General features: G+C 44.2%; 1 pseudogene; it reads left to right on the top strand.

Moving 5' to 3' along the window:
* The first annotated feature begins 1,926 nt into the window (after window positions 1–1,926).
* Window positions 1,927–8,935, top strand: LOC125506700 (annotated as a pseudogene).
* Window positions 8,936–10,157: the final 1,222 nt, after the last annotated feature.

The following is a 10,157-nucleotide window of genomic DNA, read 5'->3' as shown; positions in this document are numbered from 1 at the left end:
GGTGCGGTAGGACGTGGATCCTTGGTTGCTCGGGTAGCAAGGCCATAGTGAGTGGGGATCATGGCGTGTGCGTCCTAGATCGTCTAGGTGTTGCTTTGAAATCTTTAAGATTGTGAGGAACCCAAGAAGTTAGGAAGGGCTCGGAGATCACCTACTTCGTAAAGATTTACCCTAGTGTGGGTAGTCATTCCTGGGTGTACACCATGGTGGTAATAAGTTTTGTTACTCCTCTGTGGACCCTTCGTGGGTGAGTCCTTTGTGGACCTTATTCCTTCATGGAATTTGACAACCAGTATAATTGTGATCTTAGATCCTTTGTAGATCAAAGCCTCTATCAACTTGGATGTAAGATAACACCAACTATTCGAAACACGGAAAAAATGTTCACCGAGCCAATTGTGTTTGTGATTCTATCAACTCCATCTCTTTACTTTGCAATTGCGTGTCGCATTTCTATGGTGTTATATGCCTAAATCTGCCAAGAAATTAAAACTTGGGAAAAGCGTCGATTATTGTGATTAGTATTCTATTCCCCCCCCCCCCCCAAATCTAGACATATTTATCGGTCCTGCAAAGATTCACATAACATCTGCATCAATTCTTGACATATGGATATACAATTTCATGATAACAATTGCATAGATTAACCAAAGGTTCATCCTAATAATTTCATTAATATTTCAATAATGGTTCATCATAATAATTCATTAGATTGAACAAAGATTGTTTCATGATAATAACATCAAAGATTGAAAAAAGGTTCATCATCATAACTCTGTAGAATAAACAAGAAATTCAGTGAAAAAATCATCAAGACTCATATAAACTTCACCATTCTTTACTCATGATGCACTACTTTTCACTGATGTTTCATAAAAATAAATATTCATCAAAATTTGCAGGTAGTGAAGTTATTTTTCCAAAAAAAGAGGTATACTCCTGACCTTTGCATCCAGCATGCGCACAATCATATTGTTCAACAGGACCCGACAAAATAAATACATGGATCAACCCATAGCACCTACCTGACAATCATTGTCACTACACCTACAAGCTTGATGATGTGCCCTGACCTCGCATCAACACACACCATCTAATCTAGTGGCCTCATCAAACCGCCCACCGGCGAGCCAAGAGCACCAGCTGGTCTAGCAAACCCGCTACACACACCGCATATGCATGCTCTAGAATCAGCCACCGCCATCTTTCCACTGTCCACCTTCAGGATAATGAAGTTGAAGTCATACGCTACAAATCGAAAATAATTTTCAGATATAGTACATGCGAGATCCTCATAGTATGCTTCATGTTCCCCAGTTTGATCCATGATATAACCTCTTAATCGTTTCTACCCTACAAGTAATGAAAACAGTGCAGATCCTCAGCCACGACGAGGCTGGCTCGCCGCACCAGGCGGACACCAGTTATCCCGGCCATCGAGCGCATCCTTCATAGGGATTTTTTATATTTTTTCTCGACACGAGATTAATAAAATAGATATTTCCTTATATTTTTTCACGGTGTACTTAGGTACATTGGCATGCTCACGTTTTGTTTCTATTTTGTCGTGTCAAACATTCATTAAGGAAATTCGCAAAAAAACATTCATTAAGAAAAATATATTTTTCAAGAATAAAAAAGCACAAACACTAAAAAAAAGCACATGACGTGGCCAGCCCATGTGAGGGAGCCATAGGTCGTCAACTATTCCACGCTCAAGATGTGGAATAGGACGTACGTGTCCTATTCCTTGCACGCTGCAAGGAATAGTGGAGCCTGTACACGGAAAGAAAAGAAAATGAAAGGAAACGAAAGCGACACGAGGCGTGCCTCCAGCTAAACCCCTCACCGCGCCGCCGTCCGTCCGTTCCTTCCTCCGTCTCCTTGCCGCCCCGCCGTCTGTTCCTCCCGCCCCGCCCCGCCGGCATGAACAACCTACTAACCGTAAGTTCCCTCTGCACCCCCTCTGAACCCTCCTCCTCGTGTTCCTCCTTTCATCTCTTCACACTGCTCAATTGCTCAACGAACCGTTCGGCAGGGATCGGCTTAGATGCTCAGATCTGCTTGAGCTCCAAGTAGCAGGATTTATTTGCCCCTCCTTTTAGGATCTGCTTGCTCTTTTTGTGTGTGCTATCAGCAGTGGGCTGGTTGCACTTGTCTGAACATCTCCGGGAGGTTATTCTGATTTTAGTTTGTCCCAGCTTTATGCTTAGCAAGCACTCGAGTCTCAAAATGTCATTCACTGTTTGTTTGTTAGTTTGAAAACAACACGTAATGTGACCACATTATATTACTTATTTCAGCACTCAAATTAACTTCAGAATGTTCTTTTGGCATTACATACATGGTCGCCGACTCGCCGTCATGTTCTGATTTTGAATGTGACATCTCAAATACTCTTTTTGAGCAGTTTATATCTTCTGCTAGCAAGTATAAGCTTTAGTAATATTCTTTTGGGACCAGTTATAATAATGCCAATGCTTTATTTCCGCAACTATCCTGTCCTATTGGTTTGGTAGGTTTTAGCTGATGATGAAAGTACCAGCACAATTGGCTATAATGTCAGATCGAATTCATAGCAATCAAGCAAGCCTTCGTGCAGGTGCTGCTGTGCAGTACATGTTCTTATAAACACTCTGATTTTGCAGGATTCCTTTGAGCTTCCCCGGTGGGATTCCTCAAGAGATGAGGGGGATGTTGAAATGGGGATGTATCAGCCCGACGCCTCTGATAATTTAAAAGGATTCTTCAAGAAGGTGCATGCTGTTTAGGAAACTCCATACTAATCTTGTTCCTGATGTTATTTGTCCATTTTTGCACTTCAGATTAATGACATGTGATGCTGCTTTCACACACACACACACACACACACAGGTTGACGGAATTGAGAGCTTAATAGCTAACTTAACGAGTCTCAATATCCATATCCCGAGTCCCGACGCCGGGTTCGGGGCAGGAGGCCTTGACTTCTCCTCTCCATATCCCGACGCCGGTGACGTCGGTCACGTTGGGGTCGGCCAGCGCTGGGGGAGGGAGCCCGAGGCAGGCGGCCTCGGCTCCTGCTACTCCGGTTGTGGCGGCGACACCCGCGCCAGCAGCAGCGCTGGGGGGGGGGGGGGCTAGGGCAGGTGGCCCTGGCTCCTCCTTCATCTTCGGCGGTCAGGAGGACCGTGTCTCTTACGCCGACGGCGCTCCACTCTGCGCCGGTGGGTGGGGCGGGAGGAGGGCGCGGGCAGGCGGCCCCCGCCATCTCCTCTCCTGTCGTACCCGTGGCTGTGGACCCCGGCATGGGGCATTTGTCTGAGGGGCTTGGGAGCCCGCAGCCGCCTCCTCCGGTAACCTCGGTTGACCCTTTGAGGGACTCAGCGCGAGGCTTTACTAGGGAGGAGGTCGTTGCTTTTGGCGGGATCCCGGACCCCGTCTCGACGGGGAGACGGATGAGTGCTCGTATCCATGAGCTCCCGGAGGTTGATGATATGCAGCAGCGGTGCGCTATGAGGGCGGCCAAGCTTCAGGATGCTGCGATCTCTTCTGGTATGTCCGTCAACATATCAAATTCTTTATTGCATTTTTCTAATGAGGAGATTATAAATAATGCAAACCAATTAGGAGTTTCACTAGGTGCTACTGATAGTGAGATTTCCAATTCGGTGAATGATCTGTTAGATTTGGAGGCGGAGCGTGCCTTAGAGACTATTCGTAATCTTGCAGCAGTTAAACCGATGAATGATGATGAGATTGATGCGTTAGGGGTTAGAGTGCTCGATAATCTGTGTGCGGATCTAGCACCCCCCAATCATGAGTCTGAGGACGATGATGTGCCCCTAGAGAATGCCGATGGTAGTATCGTTGAACCCGGTTATGAGGACCGAGCGTCAGAGCCTAGTAAACCAAAGCGCAAGTGGAAACGTAAGATCTATCCCGATTCTGCAGTTCGTAGGAGTGCTAGGATTCGGACTACTAAAAAAATTCATGACGAAATATGAAAGGAATCTTTTGGAATAGTAGAGGTCTAAAGGACTTGGCTAAAAGAAGGTTTCTTGCTGAGGCATCATTAGAGCAGCGTTTAGATTTCATTGCTCTATCGGAGACTGGTAGAGAAAACTTTGCGCCCCAGTTTCTGTCCTCTCTTGCGGGTGGTATTGATTTCAATTGGCATTGCCTCCCTCCGCGAGGAAGATCGGGTGGTATCTTGCTAGGTGTGAGATGCGATTCGCTTGAATTCCGAAGTGTAGTGATGGGCGACTTCGCGGTTAAGTTTCGAGTCAAGTCTAAAGTAGATGGTTTCAACTGGGCTTTGGTGGCGGTTTATGGTGCCGCACAACCCGAGCTTAAACCGGAGTTTCTGGCGGACCTTGTTTGAATCTGTGGGTCAGAACAGCTTCCAATTTTAGTTAGGGGTGATTTCAATATCATTAGGAGGAGAGAGGAGAAGAATAATGATAACTTTTACGGCAGGTGGTCGTTTATGTTCAATACCATTATTGAAAGCTTGGATCTGAGGGAGATAGAGCTTTCTGGTAGAAAGTTTACCTGGGCTAATGCTCTGCCAAACCCAACTTACGAAAAACTTGATCGAGTTCTTGCGAGCGTGGAGTGGGAACAAAAGTTCCCTCTGGTTATGGTGCAAACTCTCTCGCGGGGAATATCCGATCACACACCCTTGTTCGTGGACTCAGGGGAGCCGAATCACGTGGGTAACAAGAACACCTTCTCTTTCGAGATGTCATGGTTCGAACGCGAGGGGTTCTTGGACCTGATTGCCAGGGAATGGGCTAGGGGTGCAGGAGGTACAACTGCGGTCGAGCGTTGGCAGAATAAGATTAGGCATTTGAGAAGTTTCTTACGGGGTTGGGCCAAACACCTCAGTGGTGTGTATAAGATTGAAAAGGATAGACTCCTTTCTCTTATACAGGCCCTAGACATAAAGGCCGAATCCACGATTTTGCTGCCAGCTGAGCTTCAGGTTAAAAATGAGGCGGAGAAGAGGTTGAAAGAACTGCTCCGCGAAGAAGAATTGAAGTGGGATTTGCGAGCTAAAGTCTGCAAAGTGGTCCAAGGGGACGCGAATACTCAATTCTTTCATTTGATTGCTAATGGTAAGCACAGAAAGAAGCGAATCTTCCAACTTGAACACGATGAGGGCACTATTTTAGGACATGATAACCTAAAAACATATATTACCGAGTATTATAGGCAGTTATTTGGACCTCCAGATGATAATTGTGTGTCCCTCGATGAGTCCAGGATTGAGGATATGCCTCAACTATCGGCTGCCGACAATGATATTCTGGTTGCCCCGTTCTCAGAGAAGGAGGTGTTTGATGCTATTGCACAGATGAAAAACAATAAGGCTCCCGGACCGGATGGATTCCCGGTCGAGTTCTATAAAAAGTGCTGGCACATTATTAAGGGGGATTTGCTACCTATGTTCCACGATCTGTTCTCTGGACAGCTTCACTTATTTCACTTGAATTTTGGAACTATCACACTGCTTCCTAAGAAAACGGATGCTGTGAGAATTGAGCAGTTCAGGCCGATCTGCCTCCTCAATGTTAGTTTCAAAATCTTCACCAAGGTTGGGACTAATAGGCTCACACAGATTGCGCATTCTGTGGTGCAACAGTCCCAAACTGCTTTCATTCCGGACAGAAATATCCTTGAAGGGGTGGTCGTCCTGCATGAAACGCTCCATGAAATCCATTCCAAAAAATTAGATGGAGTAATTTTTAAGGTGGATTTCGAGAAAGCGTACGATAAGGTCAAATGGCCATTCCTCCAACAGTCATTGCGTATGAAAGGTTTTGATGAAGCCTGGCGCCGACAGGTTGAATCATTTACGCAAAAAGGTAGTGTGGGAATTAAAGTAAATGATGATATAGGTCATTACTTCCAGACACATAAAGGCCTAAGACAAGGAGATCCGATGTCCCCTATCCTGTTTAACATTGTGGTGGATATGTTAGCAATTTTGATAGGAAGGGCTAAAGAAAATGGTCAAGTAGGTGGATTGGTACCTCATCTTGTTGATGGAGGTGTATCCATCCTTCAGTACGCCGATGATACAATTATCTTTATGGAGCATGACTTGGCCAAGGCGAGAAATATGAAGCTTGTGTTATGCCTATTTGAACAATTGACCGGGTTAAAGATTAACTTTCATAAGAGCGAGCTGTTCTGTTTTGGTAGAGCCAAAGAAGAATAGGAGGCTTGTAGGCAATTGTTTGGGTGCGAGTTGGGAGAGTTACCCTTCTCTTACCTAGGTATTCCAATCCACCATTGTAGGCTGACAAAGAGAGAATGAAAGTGCATCTAGGACCGATTTGAGAAGAAACTAAGTTGCTGGAAGGGTAAGCTCATGTCATACGGAGGCCGATTAATCCTGATAAATTCGGTGCTCACGAGTATGCCTATGTTTCTCCTATCGTTCTTTGAGGTTCCAGTTGGTGTTAGGAAAAGACTGGACTTTTATCGATCGCGTTTCTTTTGGCAGGGTGATGAGCTTAAAAGAAAATATCGGCTTGCTAAATGGATATCATCTGTAGACCGAAAGACCAAGGGGGTCTTGGTATTGAGAATCTAGAAGTTAAGAACAGATGCCTTCTTAGCAAGTGGCCGTGGAAGCTCTCATCGGAGAATGATGCTATGTGGGCTCAAATCCTTCGCAGCAAGTACCTCCAGACAAAAACTTTGTCCCAGGTCACAGTCAGGCCGACTGATTCACCTTTCTAGAAAGGACTGATAAAAGTCAAACAATCTTTGTTTAATAGGATGAAGTTTGTTATTGGAAACGGCGCTAGTACACGTTTCTGGGAGGATACTTGGCTCGGCGAGACACCCTTGGCCATTCAATATCAATCCACCGAATTCTGTCAACGCATTATTTGGGACATGGCTTAATGGGATTGAGCCTGACTTAGTGAGACACATTCGGGTTGGAGTTTGCGCTTTGTTGTGGACTATCTGGACTTGCAGAAATGATTTGGTTTTTAACAGAATATCACGTATCCATTTTTTGCAGGTTATATTCCGAACCACAGCACTGATCCATTCATGGTCGCTACTCACTCCGATGAAGGCCAGGGAGCATTTGGTTACTGGATCTTTCCGTTGGGAGATGGTAGCTCGGGATATCTTCAACCGGTTTGGATGACGGTCATATAATAGGATAGGCAATTAGTTTACCTATTTATTTTTAGCCAGCCGGTTGTGGCGTCTTTTCGTGGCTAGTTGGTGTTTCTAGCCTTGTTTGGCTCTGTGTGAGCCTTCTTTGCTTTTTTATTATTTTTAGAGACCTTGAAACCATATTGGCACTGCTTTATTTGGTTAATAAGATGGCCGTATGCATCACTCTGATGCAGAGGCCGGGGAGTCCCCCTTTAAAAAAAAAAAGAAAGGTGACAACTCCAAACCTTATATAAATGAGATGAAAATTTTGCTTTACTTAGTCACGCACAACAATACATTTTTTAAGCGATTCGGCAGAAAATGGAGAAAGATGTTGATGAAGCGAGGAAAATTGCTCGTATGGCCAAAACAAAACTTGATAAACTCGAAGAAGATGTATGTTATTCTTCTGTCTGCATAGCATAAACTAAAAGATGGACATGCTGCTAATGGTTTGCTGCTTGCCCCTGTGCTATGCCACAGAACTTATCTAACAAGCAGAAACCTGGACGCGGGAAGGGCTCTACGGTAGATCAATTAAGGGAACAGACCGCTGGGTAAATTAAATTCACTGTCGATTTATGTTTCCAGTCTCTTGGCTGCATGAATTAGCCTTTTTTTTTGCGCAAATGTAGTCCTTAGTCACTTTGCTTACTGATTGATCTCTACAGAGCAGTGAGGAATAATTTGAAGGAACAGATCGATGATTTTCAGGTATTGTTTTCCTCTAACTTGAATTTCCAAATTGACATGTAAGTGATGATTTTCCTATTATGTCTGGGAATAAATAAATTTTTCCTCTAATGCCTAATTGTAATCTCTAGATACACACACAAAAAAAGTTAAAGCCAGTGCATATTTCTATTTACTAGTCCCTCCATCCCAAAATAAGTGTCATGGCTTAGTTCAGATTTGAACTAAAGGCACGACACTTATTTTGGGACAGCTGGAGTACTTGGGCTATTTGATTTGATATGCCCTCATAGAGCAGCAGGGAGAAACTACTCTGCTTTCCCATGTATATGAGGCATCCAAGCATCGAGCTCTTTATAAGCGGTGCAAGTGGCTTTGTTGATGCTTATATGTTCTAAAAAGTAAAATAAAGAGTTTTGCAAATTGTCATTCTTTTGACTTTCGGTAACTTTATAAGAATGTTTCTCAGCCATTATGGTAGATTATTGATAGTATGGTAGATTATTGATGCTGTAAGAGATCTAGAGAAGAAGCTTCTAGAGTTGCAGCAGGTTACCTTTAAAAGGGTGGTGGTGGGGGGTAATATGTGTTAATGTACCCCATTTCCTGGGTTTTGGCTTGTAGATGTTCCTGGATATGGCAGTATTGGTTAAGGCTCAAGGAGACATGATTGACCACATAGAGCCACATGTAAGATGACGAACTTGTGAAAACAGCTTTATTCTAACAAATAGACCTAACCGATTTTGTCAATAAACAAGCTAACGAATGCGATGCTGGCATTTTGTTTGTTATTCCAAGGTTTCAAATGCTACCAACTACATACAACATAGTTTGGATGCCCTCCAGAAGGCAAAGAAGTTGCAGAAGAACTCGAGAAAGTGGATGTGCTCCGCCATAATCGCTCTCCTGGTGATAGTGATAGTTGTTATCGTCATGCTCGTGGTTGTCAAGGCAGTGAAGAAGTAACTCTTGAGCATGACCTGAAACCCAACATCTTGGGAAGAAGTAGGTTTTTTTCTTCTTTCTGTTTATGCTATCTGTGTAGTTCTGTGACCGATTCACACACTCTTCTACTATCGCTGTATGGCTATGATGAACCGGACAAGTCGACATTGGTCGCCCATATATATACTGGAGGCTCCTGCTATTGGTTCGTGTTTGTCCTCCTAGTATTTTTAGTGGTCAAACCGAAATGTGCGTCCTGAATCCATTCATCGGTCATCGGTTCAAATCCGATAGTCGCCTTTTTTTCTCTATCGATGTTCTACGAACAATAATCTCTTTTTTTCCGAATTAAATGGAGAATCCAGGATCTTTTATGTTTTTTACCTTACAATTTTGCTAGATACAAAACAATAAAATAAATAATATATATACAAAAAATAAAGATTTTGATGAAATTCCATTTTTTATGCCTCAAACATTAATCGTCAGCTTGTTGTGTCTAAAGAAGCAACTGCTCCGTTGTTGGTACTGCAGTATACATATTCTCATTCATTGATCAATCGCTGTACAACAAAGGAGTGCGAGATATGCCCAAGAAGAACCTGAAACATACATACACTAGTTTCAGGCACTTGGTGGAGGCGGAGCAAACAAGAATCATACCCACTGTCATGTCACTTGGCGCGGTAATAGCCCAAGTGTGTAAATTAAGCCGTGCTTTGAAGTGAATTATCGGTTGTACCGCTCATCAACATCCATCTCAGAGAGTAAGAGCAATAAATCACACTCTAAGTTATTTGATATGGAGATGTAACAGGGACCTCCAAATCGTCTAAATAATTTCTTGGTATATTTTACTGGGGGATTTGATTATTTGCCCCTTATTACTTCGCACTTTGATAATTTGCCACTGCTTACATTGGATTTGATATTTTAGCACATCTTACTTTGGACTTTGATTTTTTGCCCTTGCCCACGAGGAAAGACAAGTTTGTCCCTGCTCCACCCCATTGACCACGCACAGCGTCTCTCACCGTTCCCCAACTCTCTCTCTCTCTCTCTCTCGTCCGTACTTCCAGAGAGACAGTGGTGACCGCGACGGATATTGCCAGCAACCCAGGGGCCGGCACAACAACACGGGCAAGCAAGCAAGCAAGCAGCAACATCACCACTAGCAACCAGCAAGGCTAATTAGCACGGCAACCAAGCAGCAGCAGCACGGGGCCACGGGCTGCACAAGCGCACGAGCACGAACAGGAAAGATAGTGAATCCGTCGCCTCGTTGTCGAAGTCACCGTCGTCCAGCACGCCCTGGCTCTCGCCCGTACATCGTAGGCGTGAACTGGGGG

Source organism: Triticum urartu, chromosome 5 (genome assembly GCF_003073215.2).
Source record: "Triticum urartu cultivar G1812 chromosome 5, Tu2.1, whole genome shotgun sequence".
In the NCBI taxonomy this organism is placed as follows: Eukaryota; Viridiplantae; Streptophyta; class Magnoliopsida; order Poales; family Poaceae; genus Triticum; species Triticum urartu.
Note: the sequence above shows the minus strand (reverse complement) of the source record. Positions and strands in the feature narration are given on the sequence as shown.